The sequence below is a fragment of the Passer domesticus genome, chromosome 5 (assembly GCF_036417665.1).
Source record: "Passer domesticus isolate bPasDom1 chromosome 5, bPasDom1.hap1, whole genome shotgun sequence".
In the NCBI taxonomy this organism is placed as follows: Eukaryota; Metazoa; Chordata; class Aves; order Passeriformes; family Passeridae; genus Passer; species Passer domesticus.
In genome coordinates, this window is record NC_087478.1 from 76,117,500 (window position 1) to 76,134,685 (window position 17,186).

Sequence of the window (17,186 nt, forward strand, 5' to 3'; positions counted from 1 at the left end):
AGTCATCCCTTGATTAAATAATCTGAGCTAAACGTCACTGAGAAAGGGCTAGAGGAGGGCCTGGGTGGCAGGGTAGTTTTGCACCTGATTACCTTAGGAATGTCTTTTAATTTGGTGAGCAAATATTATTTACTTGCTTAATAGTGCATTCTATACACACTGCAATAGGTATATCTACAATACACATTAAAAACAAGATGTTAGCTGTTCCCTTGATATTTCCATGAATTTACAAACACAACTGTTGAGACTACATGAAGGAGAGATTAAACCCCCAGGAGGAGCTAAACATCCTTGGACTCCTCCTTGCAAGCAGTATGGGTGACAGCAGAGTTGGATTAAGTACAGCTTTGGGCCTCAATTTAAGTGTCAGACTCATGGTACTCCCCACTTCTTCTGATTTTAACACATAATGAACGTGGACTAGTATTTTTTCTAGATCAGATCACGATGTGATGAGTGTAGACTTCAGTTTTGCAGTGGTAGAAAGTAAGCAAAAGACTTGATTTCATCTTTCAGTAAGGGTTTACCCCATGTTTTTCCCTGGAATACAAATTCAAAATGACTTCTTCTAATCCTGATTGCCATCCAAGATGGAACCAGCCAGCTCATGAAGAGGGAATCAGTTTTGTGGGATCCATGGAACTGATCAATCTCTATCAGTCAGGATAGAGCTGGAAATGCAAAAGTATACATTTCAAAACTTTATCTTCAACACTAACCCAGACCCAGAAAATGGTTGAAGTGGCAGGGACCTCTGGAAATCATCTTTTCCAGTCCCTCTGCTCAAGATGAGTCACCTTCAGCTGGTCGCCCAGGACTGTACCCATTTGGGGTTTTTTAAATGTCTCCAAGGATGGAGATTCCACAGCTCCTCTGGCCAACCTGTGCCTATTGCTCAGTCACCCACACAGGAAAAAAAAAATAATCCTGATGTTCAGATGTGTCACCATGATATTTTATGAAAAATCCCTTCGCCAGGATTTTTCTGCTGAGAAGCCTCAGAAAAGAAATGTAAACAATAATTATCTGATTGCTTTGGAATGAGGTCTGGAGGTTGCTCACCAACAGGTGCATCTTTGATTGGTTCCATGTAAATTGTTTTTACTTAATGACCAATCCCAGTCCAGCTGCGTTGGGACTCTGGTCTGTCACGGGTTTTTATGATTCATTACTTTCCTAGCCTTCTGATGTATTCCTTTCTCTATTATTTTTAGTATAGAAAATAATATATATTATAAAATTTTAAAGTATACCATTTATTTTCATATAATATGATATCATAATATAAAAAATCAGCCTTCTAAGAAATATGGAGTCAGATTAATCTCTTCCCTTGTCCTGGGACCCTCACAAAACACTGCCAACACAGAGGGACCTCTTGTGTTTCAGTGTGTGCCCCTGGCCTCTGCTGGGCGCTGCTGAGAAGAGCCTGCTTCCATCCTGTTTTTACTCTCCCTTCAGCTATTTAAGCACATTGGTGAGATCCCCCAAATCTATCTCTTCTCTAGGATGAACAGTCCCAGCTCTCAGCCTTTCCACACGTGAGGGGCTCTGGTGTCTTCATCAGCCCTTCAGTGCACTCTGTCCTTTATGCTCATGTCTCTCTTGTACTGAGGAGCCTGGAAGTGGGCACAGCTCCAGGTGTGGACTCACCAGCACTGAGAAAGGATCAAGGATCAGCTCCCTCTCCTGCTGGCTGTATTCTGTCCAAAGCAGCCCAGGAAGCCACTGGCCTTCCTTGCAGGAATGCACAGTGCAGCACGGCTTCAGCCTGGTGCTCACAGGGACACACAGGGCGTCCTTGTCTAGAAGGTCTCCTTCTCCCCCTCTGCTGCTTTGAGCTCATAGTGTTGCCTGGGGTTGTCCCTCTCCAGGGGCAGAACTCTGTATTTTTTTGTGGAACTTCCTGAGGTTCCTGTTGGCCCATTTCTGCAGCGTGTTGAGGTCCCTCTGGAAGGCAGCATGAGACTCTGGGGTATCAGCCACTCCTGCCAGCTTGGTGTCTTCTGCAAACCTACCAAGGGTTCACTCTTTCCCCCACCCTGAGCATTAATGGGGATGTTAAACAGAGAGACACTAGACTTACTGCTGTAATGAATGTATTCTTTTATTTGTCAAATCTCCGACTATAATAATAATTTCTGATTCATAAAATCAAAACAAAGTAAATATTTGCAAATGCCATTTTTATAATGAGGTCCTGGGGTGACTTTATGATGCTTGTATCCCCATTCATCTGTTTAGCCCAGAAATAAGTTTTGCACCTTTCAGACAGGTTCTGAGAGCAAAGGGGGAGAGAAGAAGCAGAGTTTGTTTTCAGGAACTGCACTCACTGCTCCACATCCTGCTGCTGGACTGTGCTGTCTGCAGATGGACAGACAGCAGGACAGGGCTCTCCTTGGCTTTTGGTTAGTTTTTAGCCAGCTGAGGCAGAGAAGTTCCCTGGACTGTGGTTTTTCTTTTCCTTGGACCTGTTCAAAGCTGCTCTGCCCTGAGCACCAGCAGAGCAGCAGCAGCTCCACCTGTGGCCACCGGGTGAAACCTTTCTTTCTTGTTAGGACACCTATTGTGTTCAGTAACTTGTCATCTGTTATAGCTTATTTTAAAACTACTGGATGAAGTTAAGGAATTTCTTAAGAAGAAATGCAATAGAAGGGACTGAAATATAAATACAGGACTGGATTGCATTTTGAGGTGTGTGCTGTCAGTGGCAGGCAGGAACAAAGCAGTGGTAAGACACAAAGAGCTGAATATTTAGCTATGAAATGCTCTAAGTACAGCACTCTTAACCATTTCTGCATTCCAGTCCACCTCCTCTTATGCTATGGCTTAATGAGAAACCTTTCTAGAATACACAAAGACAAATACATCAAATAGACTATTCTGTGTAAATTTTTTTTCTCAACATTGTATGTGTCTCTTCTACAGTTTTTTTAAAAAATTTCTTTGGGATTAGACTAGCTTTACTAAATGACTGTGCAAAACAACCCCACTGTTTTGTCATGAAAATGTAAGCAGGTAGCTAAAGTTAAACAGATTATCACATTTTATCAACAGATTATCTGCCTTTTTGTATACACATAGACATAAAAACCTCAGGGCAAATGCTTTGAGTTTAATTCTGAAATCCTCAAATTAAATTGAACAACAAGAAGTTTCTGGAGCCTAAATAACTTTTAGTATTTGGCCCCAAATGAATAGCCTGACCTGAAGCATTTCTCACTTAAATATATGCTTTTGAAAATCACATCCTAGTGGGCAGGTCAAAATGTAACTTTAGGATTCAACCTCCACTTTGCTAATGGCAAATATGCTGATAAATGCCTGTAATATAGCATTTCTCCTTTCTGTGGGGCTACCAGTTCTCTCACGGTCTAACCAGGGAGTGCAGGGGACGTTCTATCCCTGTCTCTTTTCCTAGAGCTGAGCATGCACACACTGTGTGCCCCCAGGGATTGCCACAGGAGTGATTCCTGAGCTCAGAGGGAATGCACCACACATGCCCTGCATGGATCTCAATTCCCAGCTGCTCTCGCTGCCAGGGCACAAGCGTGGACAGGCTGGAATTGAAGGGGTTAACACTAATGCCTTTGTCAGTCAGGTCAATCCTTTAAAAGCCACTTTAGGGTTCATAAATTCAAATTCCCCTTTGTGCTGGGCCAAGGGGAAAAGATAGGGTGATGCATCTTTAAGTAGTGAAGATGAGATCACCTCCTTTTTATAGAAGCTGAACTCATCCCAAAGCTGCACAGCAGTAGGCTGAGCACGTTTCTCAAGCTGCATAAAAACAGCACTATCTGGGAATTTCTTTCCAAATAAAAAGGGAGCACAAACCCAGCTCTTATCTCGAAATATGACTCTTAGACACTGCTTTTATTTCTTGGCAAGAACTAGGGGATTTGACTGGTTTTATGTTATTACTTCTCCAGTCATTTAACTCCATCTTTACGGCTGTGAAAGTGAAAACCAGATCCTTCATTTTCCACTGAATATGATGAGAAATTATTATAGCACTTGGAATCTCATCTAGACAGGAGCAAGCTGATGCAGTCGTAGAGCAATCAATATTTTTAAAGATAAAGCAATAAATCCCACATTAACAAAAAAAAAAATCATCCTGTCCTAATAGTGAGCAGTATCATCCAGGCACTTAAAAGAAAGAGTGTGTATTGTTAATAAAATAGACCTTGCTCCCATGCAAGCACACACAGACAGACACGCAGTCTGAATCATTAGTGGGTTGAACACAGCCAGGCAGAGGCCAGAACCAGGATTCCTGCAGGAGTGATGACAACATCACAGGACACGTTTGCAGCCATGGTTTGCCCCTTATAAAAACCCCAAGAACATACTCTAAATTTAGAGTCCAGCAGGTACATCCATAAATCAGTGCAGTGCCTACATTTCACCACACATTGTGCAAGCTGAGTGACATCACTTTGTTCTGACTGCTCTGTACCTTGCACTGCTTACATAAGTCACACTACAATCAGCTCTTCTTGTGTTTCCTAGTTTTAGAAAAGTCTTAGTAGTTTCATGCAAGGACTGGATATGTTTTGAAGTTTGACTGGTTTCACACACTGTAGCTTTATCTAGCAGAGGAGAAGCTCACGGAGGGTGAAATTATTTGACCGTGATCCTTCAGTGCTGGCCAGAGTTCAGGTCAGCAGTCTGCTCGCTGGAGCCTTGTGCTCCTCATGCCAGTCCAAAGAGGATTTTAACCCTTGGTGTAAGCAGGACTGAAGGGGGGTGAGGAGTGAGGTGTGTGGAAGTTTTTACTCATGGAGTAAAGGGTGAGAAGATGAAGCCCTGCTGTGGTGTCTCTTTCAGTCACGGGTTCCCTGAGGCACAAAGAGCCACGTAGGGTGGCAGCTGTAAGGAAGCATTTTGCTTGGTCTTTAATGAGCCAGGACTGTAACAAGATGAAAGCACAGCACAAGGATGTGTGCTGGGCTGCTGGCACCCCACACAGACCACAAGGAATCTGTGCAGCTCCCTAGTCACTTGTCTTTTCAGGCCCCAACTCCTCCCTGCTTAGAGACCCCATTCCTGTGTCCATTCAGCTGTGCCCTGTGAAGGAATAACCAGTGGGACAAGCTGTCCTGGCTGTCCTGGCCCTCTGCAGCACGGAGCAGAGCTCCCCACACAGAATGCAGCAGCCTGTGGGAAGGCAGAGCCATACAGAGCACTTTGCTCATTGGAAAGTGCCAAGTCCTGCATCACCTTTTAGGGGAAATGTAAAGCATTTATATTTAAAGGAGCTGAGGGAAATGAGCTCACCTGTTTTTTGAAACCTGTATGTGTGTGTACAGATGTGGACTCCACAGTTGATGTTATTTTGATTTATTAATGTATTTGCTGAGTTTTACTGTGGTACAGACAGACCTCTTCTGTCTGTGTTACAGTGCAGTGGGTCCTGCTAGGATTGACACAAATCAGAGAACCACAAAATGAAAAATGTGATGACAATAGAATGTGAATTTCATTTCAGAAATAATGTGTTGTTCTATAACTGCCCTTTCAGGTTTCACTTTCCTAAGCCTCTTAAAAATTCAGCTGTGAAATTTCACTCCATATTCATTAACAGCCAAAGCCCAAGTGCACTGCATGCCAAGAAAAGCAGATAGTGTATGACTATCTGATATAGCTATACAAGGTAGTTATATTAAAGATTTATGATATTTACTAACACATGGCCATATCTTTAGCACTTTAGGCTTGCACAGCTCCATTGGTACATAGCCAACACACCCCAGCTGGGAATGCAGCCTTCAAAACCTTCACTCTTTGGCTGTTGAAAGGCTGAGGCACAGGAAGTCTCAGCAAAAAATAAAAAAATACACTCATCTGGAATATCTGTATAATAAAGCAAGAACTATGTATTTTTCACATCTATTGTATTTTTTGTCATTTATCCAGGCACAAAAAAATCTAGACTTGTTTCAGCTGAGTCTTTCTCCTGGAAGATATTTCTAAACCAGAGATATCTAGTTTCTAAACTAGAGATATTCTTTCAAGTTAGTTCTCTACACAATCCTAAATCACCTGAATAATAAAAAGGCATGAGTGTGCATATATATGTCTGAATGTTTAGAAGATTTTTGTATCTTATTCACTGACTTTTCCTAAAAACCAGTCACTCTACAAGTGCATTATGACCTTGAAGAAATAATCACAAAGACATGGCAGCATTGTATTTTTTTCTCTCCAGCTAAGATGTGGACTTAAACCAAATGTCAATAACAACAAGATCTCACCAATGAAAAAGTGTAATACCTCTAAAATTAACAGGTCTGGCTTTTTTGTCAAGGTTCATTTTGTTGCACACACAGAAATTAAAAGGAGCAACACAAACCCAGAGGCCAGCATGACTGTTTTTCTGCTTTAATTGTGGTAGGGCAGTGGCAGTGAGTTGCTGCTGCTGCAATTCCTTTCCAGCCTTGCTTGGAGTGCACTGTGCCTGTCAGCAGGCACACTGCTGCTGCCCTGGCTGCTTATCATAAGAGGAATAACAGAGCAGGAAAAAGCATTTCCTGTGCTGCCCACAGCCTGGGATGAGAATACCCTGCAGAGATGTGAGGCAAGTGCTGAGCCATCCCTGGAAGGCAGCCACATCTGGAAGCTGGATAGCAAGGAAGATCTGGCATTCCCATTTCAGCATCAACACCAACACAGCACATTAACTTCAGCTTGCTTTGATCTTCACAGAATATAAACTGTTTTAAATTCTCATTTAAAACTGTACTTACCCACACAATAACTTTGGCCAAGTCCTGATCTCAATTGTAAATTCTGGTTTAAAAGCAACTAATATGACAAAATGTGCAGAGCCATTGTTCTCTTCAGCAAAATAAATGCTGTCCAAGCCTGAGCAGTTCTCAGTTGCACAGGCTGAGCTACATTTTCCAGTGAAACACATGTAGGGCAGCTTCCAGCCAAGCATCAGTTCAGCTGAACTTGCATAGGTAGAGTTTCCTGGAGTGCCATCAAATCTGAACCAGCTTACTTCGAGCTGCCTGTGGTATTTCTGCTCTGTAGTCACAGGGAATTCTTGGAGCTAGAATTATTAAGTCAGGTCCAGAACTGTTTTTATGCAGTTACTTGACCAGTGCAGAATAAATATTGCAGATATTTTTGTTTGTTTCTATTTTCTGTCAGCCTTTCTTAACAAAAAACATGAACCAAGATGAAAAATTGTGCTGTAATTTATTTCACTTGTTTGGAAACCACAAAGTAGTATACATTTGTCTCTCAGCATACAGAAAATTATTGTCTCCCAAAATTCAGAGTTGTGGATTTATTTCTATTTGACTCAAATACTGATGTCATAAGGGATGTATATTTCTTTTAAGGAATGTTATTTATTCATAAAAATGCATCTAAAGGTCTGAAAGGAACAGTAGTTGACTATTTCTGTCATCAAGAAGATCAAATGTATCTCCATGTATTCTCATGCTCTTATCAATACTTCCCCAAGCTTCCTGCTGACTTTGATAAGCTATTTTCTATAGACTCTGCTACAAATTATTTTAACATTTTCTACAATCCACTCAACCTGTCTTCAGCAGAGCTTTCACTACACACAGCTGTCTACCATGCAGATGGAAACATTTTTCTTTAATTTTACCTCTTATTACATCCATTTTATTTGATTAGATTTGCTATAATCGTCACATAAGATTCACCTAATGACAGCTATTAGCATTTCTCTGATTTATTTCATAATTCTAGTGAAATACTTGGATCTGCTGGAAGGCAGGAAGGCTCTGCAGAGGGACCTGGACAGGCTGGATCCATGGACTGAGGGTCAACAGGACCAAGTGCTGGGTCCTGCCCTTGGGTCAAAACAAGCCCAGGCAAGGCCACAGTTCAGGGCCAGTCTCAGGTGTACTTGGTTTGCTTGCAAAGGTGTGGTAAAAACATTTTAAAGGTCAGCAGTCCGAGCTGTTAAACAGGGCTCATCTTCCTCGTGGATTACAGGATTCATCTAGGTTTGAAGAAAGGTTGGAGGATGGGGAAAAAAGGGAAAAAAGAAACAAAATAAAGAATGAGACTTGCAGCTAGCTATAGAGAAAGCAGATTTTTATGATGATGAAATGTTGGGTGACATCCAAGTTAAAGAAAAGACCTGACAGTTCAGGATGCTTTTGTTATAATAATTTCTTTATCTCACTGCTGCCATATGTGAGTTTTGAAAGACTTCTGCCATCTAATTTCTCAGGCTTTGTTCATGAGCAATAACTAGTGTGTTTAATCTCTTAGAGGACTCTCTTCTTTTGTCCATGCACAGTAATTAAACGTGGCATAATTTAGAGCCTCTAGATATTGCATGTGTAGGATACTGTAGCATTCAAAGCTAAAAGCATGGCATTTTTCCTTTAGTTTAATTTGAAAATATTAACTTTTTTTTTTTTTTTCATACTGCCCAACAAAAGAATATGGTCTTCACAAGTGGAATTCTCCCTTTCCACCCTCTGCAAAGCCTTACAGGTATATTTCCCCTGGACATGCAGTATGTGCAGGCCTTTGAAACAAAGCATGACATCAACCTAGCTCATCCAGAGGAACTCTGGCAGCTGTCCATGGCACTGCTGAATAAAAGCACTTCTCAGGGCTAAGACACAGCCACGCATCCATGGGATGCACTCACCAATTACTTCCCAAATCTTCCCATTTTCTTGATTGTGCCTTGATTGGCTCAGAGATACAGCCTGTGAAACCCCTGCTCTGCAGGGACTTGGTGCTTGCACTTAGAGATTTCATATCTTCCTGACAGGAGATGGCTTCTCTCCCTTAATGTTTCCACAAAGAACTGGTGAGCTGCAGGAAATAATTCTGAGAATTTGGCATCTGGTGTGCATAAAGCTTCCTGTAAGCAGGCAGGATGAGGTGTGTATTGGGGTGCACTTCAGCTGAGAGCAGGCAAGGCAGCAGCCCTTGGCACTGCTGACATGCAGCACTGACTGGAGAAAGGATTTTCCTGACAACCACACTTTGGGTGCACTGGCAGAGACGGGTGTGAAGAAGGGAGAGATGTCTGCAATTCACCATTCCTTTTGGCCTTAGCAACCAAATTTGTGTCTCAAGAGTGAAAAGTTTCTGCCTAAATTTGTGGAATCAATCTGTGTTCTCGAAGCCATTAGAACTGTGAAATTCAAATGTATGTTCTTCAGCTTATTTACCTTAAATATGCTAAGAACAGCCTCTCTTCAGTGGAAAGACACATCCCACCTCCTTAGCTGCTCCTTAGCTGCCTCTTCTTCATTGAATTGCTTGAGGAAAGGAAATCTCATTCTGCCTGAAACAAGCACATAATAAACTCCCTAAATCTAACAGATGCTTTTTAACCTCATCTGGGGAGCACTTTTTGTAATCTATAATCTAAAATATTTGGCTACAGAAGAACAGCACTGCATGAAGGAGTGCTGTGCCTGGGGACACCCAGAAGCTGACTGGCCTGACTCCATCTCCTCCTGCTCTGCCTGCACCAGTGTGATCAGCATTCCCCAGGACAGTGTGGAGTGTGCACCTGGCCAGGGAAGAGCTACCTGCCCCTAACAGGAGGAGCACTGAACACCTCAAGCCTTCAAATGTCTTAATTCTTCCTCCTGGTGAGACACAAATGCCTTACAGCACAGAGCAAGCTTGTCTACAAGCAGTACAGAAACTTACTTCCAACCCACACAGTCCCTCTGAAGAACCATTTGGGGAATTCTTTAGGCATTGTTAAAGGATACCACAAGCCCAGGTAAGATTTACACATATATAAATTGTCTTTAACAAGAGATAGTGTCACTATGCAGGAAAGCACACAACACCCTTCCAGGACTTCTGGAAATATCCAGGCCTTACCAGGATTTAAGTCAGCCTTATCCATTTCTTATGTTTTATCTTGTCACGATGAAATTGCTCAATTTTAGCAAATATATGCTCATTGTCAGAGGCACAGCTGATTCAGATACAAGAGATATTTTCCAGGCATTGCTGTACATAAAACACTGTAAAATATACAAAAAGTGCAATGTGTGTCTGTCAAGGTGTATGGTCTGAAACTTAGGAGGTAATTGTTTGTAATTCAATTGGATAAGAAAAAGGATTACTTGAAGTGATCATAAATTGTTGTGAACTCATTAGATGGGTACCTGTTTGATACATACAGGTTTGACTTCTTTTTGCAAGAAGAGCAGGTCACATGATTTATAAAAACATTTGTTGAAAGTGTAATAATCTTTGGGCACTAATAAATGCTTTACAAACCATAAAATAATTGAGACCCTCTTCACAGTTTAATCTACCCTAGCTAGTTGTATTTACTCAGTTCACCACTGGTGGAAAAGGAAGATCTCATGGAGAAAATTGCCTGGGCTTGATGCCTCAGGTAGTGTGCAGAAAGACTGGCTCCTCACCCTGAGCTAGTGTGCAGAAAAGTGCATGTCATCACAACCCAGATCCTCCAAACCAAGACACTGTAACATTTAGAAAATCATCCTCAGAAAAAAATTCCTGTTTCATGGGTTTTCTTTCTCCCCACCTCTGAATAAATGAGACTATTGTGGTTTTACTTGAGAGAAAAAGGCAACATTTCATATACTTTCATTTAAACATAAATAGTACTTTAAGCCTTCAACTTCTTCTGTTTGCTTTACAGCTTGAATGCAATTTCTCTTCCAAAATTACAGATTGTGCTTCTTGCACAAGCAAATGAGTTGATTCTTCGTAAGATACATTGACTGTCTCTATTCTACACAGGCAGAAAAAAATACTGAGTTAATTAAAAAAAAAACCCCTTCAAGATGACCTCTTGACCTTATTGACACCCACTTACCTCTTCCTTTAACATGATTGAGTCAGTAAGGCCAAATTCCATTCAAAATCATCCTGAAAACAAAATTGGGTTGTTGTTTTTTTTATGTTGGAAAGCATTTCTGTAATTGGAAACCTGACTTCCCTGATTCTAGTATTTATTTTATATATATTGGTATGAGCACCAAAATATTTTACAAAGGTGAAAAGCAATTTTATTATATGAGAGAGCATGTCAGAGCAGAGTTCAGCCAGGTAATATGTAGAGAAAAATCTTAGAGGTAAATTGTTGAAGATCACAGAATCACAGACTGGTTTGGCTTGGAAGGACCTTAAAACTCATCTTGTTTCAATCTCATGCCATGGGCAGGGACACCTTCCACTAGACCAGGCTGCTCAGAGCTCCAAACATTACCTGGATTGTCTTGAGAGTAGCTGACCTTCTGAATGTTTGCTTAAGTAAAAATGAATCTAAAAAAACCTGCCACACTGAGTTCTTTATCTGGAGCTGCTGCTTGAGTCATTTATTAGAGCAACCCAGTTTATAAAAGCAGATCTTCTGGAAAGTGCAAATTTTTTTGCTCTCTGCTCACAGATTCTTTCTTATCTGTTATTAAAAATACTAACAGATGTATTAATACTGAAATACAAACACAACTATACTATATAGTATAATTACTATAGCATTGAAACAAGTAAAATAAAATCACACTATTACCAAAACTGTAAGCTTTTCAAACCACCCTTTTGGTTAGATATTTCTAAAATATCCAGGTATTTCTATTGTTTAGATATTTCTAAGAAGAAAAAAAAAGACTGCATCATTACTTGTTGCATTTATAGAATTGTTACTCATACTCAGATTTGATTTCCCCCCTATACTTCTAGAGGTGTATACACTAATTCAGGAGTTTTAAAAAAAACAAACTCATTTCCAAATTACAAGTTAATTATTTAGAAATTATTTCTGGAAAGTCAGTTTGTTTTAAGAAAGTAATCACATATCTTTTCCCCAAAAGAACTGAAGACTTTATCACTGCATTCTTTATAACCTTTGCAGGAAATGATCACTCCTCTGGATAAGTGGGGTTTTTTTTACCTGTTGGGATTTAATTTTCTCTTTAAAGCAGGCTGAAACCTGTTGTTTGTGGTTACAAACAGGTCTTGCACAAGCCTTGAGCACCACCTGAAGTGGATGGCAAACATCCACGTGCTTTCCTGGCAGCCACAGCTCAGTGTGACACAAGGACAGCTCCCAGCCCTGGCTCGCCCCGCTGAGCCCCTGTGGCCTCACCACCCACTTGTTTTCCACCAGATTTGTCCTCCCAAAGGACACAGGCAATACTCAGGCAGACTTACACATTCACAGTTCTGAAATCCTGTGCCCAAGAGGTGCTGAACCTTTCTTTAGCAGCTGCTGCCTATGAACTCAAAGGCTGTAACACACAGAGGCTCAAGAGTGCAGGTGAGACACAGGTAAGGGAACATGACAAGGAATTTAGCAATATACTGGCATCATGAAAGATGATGCTTTCCTGTGGAAAGCAATGCTGTGTCACTCCCTGGGACAGAGTTGTCAGCAGATACTTGGCCTGTGCTAAGTCCTGATCACCTCTGCTCTCTGAGGTGGCTCCCAGCCAGTTCAGTATTTTCAGCAGAACCCCATGCCCTGAATGACCAGCCCTACCTAGCCTGGGAGGGGCTTTTTTCTGAAAGGAACTTGAATTTTTCAAGGGACTTCCCCACTTCCTCTTATCCAAGAGCTTAGCAATGTGAAAAAATAGTTCCTACATGGATTTCAGACTTGCTGAGTTGGTGAAGAGCTTGGGGTGGGTTCATAAGTGAATGAGGGTTTCTGGTTTCATGGATTCCGTGTAAGTGGTTTATAAATCTCAGAAGTCTGTTATCACGAAGGCTGTGGTTCATATGTCACTGCTACTGAGATAATTATCCTCTCAGGAACAGCACAGGAACAACCTGGGATAGAAGGTTCAGATGCAGCAGGCTCAGTGGTTTTGGCTGAAGAGAAGGAGGATCAGTCTGGGCTGCAAGCTCTACATACAAGTTCAGATGTGTTTCTACTCCTACAGTGCTGGGCTGAGCATTTCTGGCTTCCATTCATTATAACCTACAGCAATTAACAGATCCAGGTAGGAGCAGGGGTAACAAGACAAAGAAAGGGGGAAGAGCAAAAGAAAACTAAACACATAGAACAACTCTAACTTCAAAATTGCATGACCTTAATATTCTGCTGTGCATTCAGAGATCTAACTCCAAAGAATTATTTTAGCTGCAAAAAGATCATATATCACTCTGTACATAAAACTTTCAGTAACTTGTATGTTTAATCTGGGAAGCAAAATCAGGCCTGTGCTGAAGTTTTAGAAGTAACTTTGAGTTATCTTTTAAGCTGGCCAATTTAACACAGTTTATAATGGGAGGCCCCAAACTGCTGGGTCCTAAGTCAGAATGCTTTGATGAAGTTAGGGAGGCAATTAAGTAAAGATTGCAGAATTGTTCTTTGCATATAAACTGCCTGGATGGCCACTGACCTCAAGCCAGCCCTCAGCAGAGCAGCAGACTGCCAGAGATGGCAATATCCCAATATGAGAATAAAATAGGATTTGATTTTTAAATTGCTTAATCTCTTCTCAAAAAACTGCATTTTATGCACTGCCTCTTCAAGCTAGATATAACATTAATTTGCTACATACAGCTGTTATTAATCCTAATCTCTTATTATGAGTAAAGAACACATGAGAAAAATGGGGGTACTTTCATGTTTATAATTGGTTGAATAGAACTTCCAAAGCTTCAGAGTTACAAAGTCTGCTCCTGCAATTGTTTATGCACATAGAGAGCTTGAAGTGCTCAAGTAATGCTGGTCTCTGACAGGTTGCAGGTAGCCACACAGGTTTGCCAGGGTCAGGACTGTCAGGTGTGTGTAATCCAGGACTCAGCGCTTAGACAGACACTCAAATGCATTCAATAAACTCATATTTTCTAACTTGCAAACTCATTTTCACCATTTGATATTCACACCCCATGTGGTCTTATTAGCTCACACTGCAGGCTATCCACTATTAGCTACTACTAAAAGAAATATAGAAAGAAAAATACAGCCTCATACAAATAACTTGCATGACTTTCACATAGCAAAGGTGACTGTTATTGACTAGTGCAAAAGGCACACCACACAACATTCAGCCAGCTAGATATTTTTAATAAGCCTAAGGCCTTTGTATTTAACCTTCTGCTGTATAGAACACACATTCTAAGGTACAAAAAATAATTCAGCCCCAAAGCCCATCCATCGTGTTGATCAATATACATATCATCATCAGGACATAAAGGGCATTATTATGCACAGGAATTGGTTGTCAGGGCACTGTGCACTTTAAAAGCTCCCTGGAGAGACACTCCCAGGTTGGCAGGGCTTTTGTGGTCCACAGCTCAGCATAGCAGAACCTCAGAGAGGGAACAGGGAAAACCAGAGCCCAGGTCCAAAGGTGCCTCCAGGGTCTGGGGCTAAGCTAAGTAAGGCAGCCTGCAGATCAAAGGCCAGACGAGCAGCAGCCTCAGCTAAAGCACACCCAAAGACTCCTTCCAAGGGGGCTCAGGACTGAGCTTAAGCAGAGGTCCCAGCCAGGGAGAGGGGGAAGGAGGCCCCAGATGAGGGTGATCAGGACCATAACACCCATGATCCCTTTGTAAGACAGAATTTTTGCGTGTCATTGAGTTGAGTGAGAGCATTCATGGTCAGACAGTGCTCCTGGTGCCCATTATAGTGATAACACTGGGTTAAGTGTTCATGAAGAAGATTTTTAGGACCAATGTATAAAGATCAGATACAAAGCCCCCTCTCTGTAAAGACTTCAGCTAGACAGAGTGGTTTCTTGTTTTACAATGTACCATGAGAACTTTAAAAACCAAAATCAATTAGCATTCTAACTGATCTTAAGGGTACTCAATCAATAGTCCCTTTAAGAAAACAAACTTTATTCCTGTGTTTTCTGATCAGGTGCTGTGATCTGCTAGGAGGTATATTTGGCTATGGAAGGCTAAAGGAAGGAAAACAGCTGCAATTTTTGTCCATGGGTGTGTTTTGATGGAAACCAGAGAAAGTAGAAGGTAGGGTGGGGAGCTAAGAAGAAGCAGGAATACCTTTTCATTTTATAAAAGGCCTGGACAGGGCAGCAGCAGGTTTCCTTGGCTGTTTGTTTTTGTTTGTTTTTTTTTTTTAAACCAGGGTGGCTGGAACTTTATGGCTAGTGTTCAGGGCACAGCAGAGAGGCTGAACTGCTGGAGACTCTAGTGAAACTGCTGTAAGGCTGGCTGCTGGCTGGTGACACCAGTGTTCCTGTGTGCCCCCAACATGACAGTGCTGTTGGGATCCAGAGCAATCTGCAGGGGAAGGACATCCAATCCTTAGTGAGTACAGCATGATGTGAGGGAAGTGAGACTGTTGCTCCTCTGACAGCAGAGAGAGTCCTTCCTCCTGACAATGTCAGGAATAACTTGGAGTAACAGTCTTCTGCTGCTCTTCCCTTACAAGGTTAACATGTGACTGCAAACTTCATTCTCTCCAAGAAAAAGAACTGTCAGATTTAACCAGAGAAGAGGTGCTTAAGTCCTGAGATTGTATGTCCCTGTTTTCTATTGCTTTATGAAAGAACTACATATTTCACTAGCAAAATGCTACATCAGCTTCAGATTTCTCTCCTCTATCCAATTCAGCAGAAAGGCCTTCGACAGAAAACACTCATCTGTATTGATGCAATGGGAAATGAGTGCGTGACTGTAAATTGCAGTGTCTTAGGTTGGAAATGCAAGATGTGGCTGGGGCTGTGTATTCTATTGCCATCTGTTAGAGGTGGGGCGATTATATTCTGTTAATTAGACTACCTGTTAAAACCAGGTGGGGCAGTTTTCTTTATCTCTTCCACCACCAATCCTCTCTTCAGGGGATATCTGCTGTTAATGGGCCAGTGAGTGTCACTACATGACTGATAAAATTATATCAGCCCAGTGGGAGATACTCCACCCAGGGGGAGGAGCCAAGCATTCCTACCTGGATATAATCTGAGATTTGAAGCACTAGAAACAGCCTTTTCCACTGGATTCCCACAGGAGCAGCTTTCTTTTCCACTAGAATCCCAGATGACCAGACCCATCTACACCACTACTGGATTTCAGAGGAAAACTCCACCCTTCTAGAGGATCCCTGCTCCAACAGAACCACAGCTGCCACTGCAGGAGGGCTGCAGCCACCATTTAATGGGACTGCTGCCACCACCCTGACCCACAGGGGGTCAGGTTGTATTCTGACTCTGTCAGTGGTTTTTTGTATTACTGCATTTTATTTTTATTTTTTCCCTAATAAAGAATTGCTATTCCTCTTCCCATATCTTTGCCTGAGAGCCCCTTAACTTCAAAATAATAATAATTCAGAAAGAGGGGGTTTGCATTCTCTATTTAAAGGGAGGCTCCTGCCTTCCTTAGCAGACACCTGTCTTTTCAAACCAAGACATGCATTCAGCAGGTGTCTGGTTATTAACTTACTGGTGTCAAAAGCTGACAGGAAAGTGAAACTGGCAACATGGGCTAAATGTATGCCATTGCAGTGTTTGATAACTTTCCTATTATGTTGTAGCAAAAAGCCCGACTCTCAAATGCTGTCAACTCACATTTGAAGACCTCTGACCCTTTTGCTTCTCCCCACTGCCACTTGCAAGGCCTGCCAACTTTGAAATGGGAACAGGATGCAGGATAGATGGCCAGGGATGCAGGACAGGTTTCCCAGGATGCAGGATGGATTGTCAGGGGTACAGGATGAATTGCCAGGGATGCAGGATGTGTTTCCCAGGATGCAGAATGGATTGTCAGGGATACAGGATGGATTCTCAGGGATACAGGATGGGTTTCCCAGGATGCTGGTTGATGTCAGGGATGCAGGACAGGTTTCCCAGGGTGCAGGATGGATTGCCAGGGATGCAGGATGGATTTCCCAGGATGCTGGTTGATGTCAGGGATGTAGGATGGGTTTCCCAGGATGCAGGATGGATTTTCAGGGATGCAGGACGGGTTTCCCAGGATGCAGGATGGATTGTCAGGGATACAGGATGGATCTTCAGGGATAAAGGACGGGTTTCCCAGGATGCTGGCTAATGTCAGTGATGCAGGATGGATTCTCAGGGACACAGGATGGGTTTCCCAGGATGCTGGTTGATGTCAGGGATGCAGGACGGGTTTCCCAGGATGCCGGCTGATGTCAGGGACGCAGGATGGGTTGCTCGGGATGACGGTCGGCGGCAGATCCGCCCTGTGGGCGGGTCCGGGCTGCTCCCGGCCCTGCCCGTGCCGCCCGGCGGCCGCAGCAG

General features: G+C 42.3%; 1 long non-coding RNA gene across 1 annotated transcript; it reads right to left on the reverse strand.

Moving 5' to 3' along the window:
* Positions 1-7,193: 7,193 nt before the first annotated feature.
* On the reverse strand, positions 7,194-17,019 carry LOC135301037 (uncharacterized). Its single transcript, XR_010362793.1, has 3 exons — positions 16,494-17,019; positions 10,829-10,881; positions 7,194-7,990 (listed from the first exon to the last, which is right to left on the reverse strand). It is a non-coding gene; the product is annotated as an uncharacterized LOC135301037 (long non-coding RNA).
* Positions 17,020-17,186: the final 167 nt, after the last annotated feature.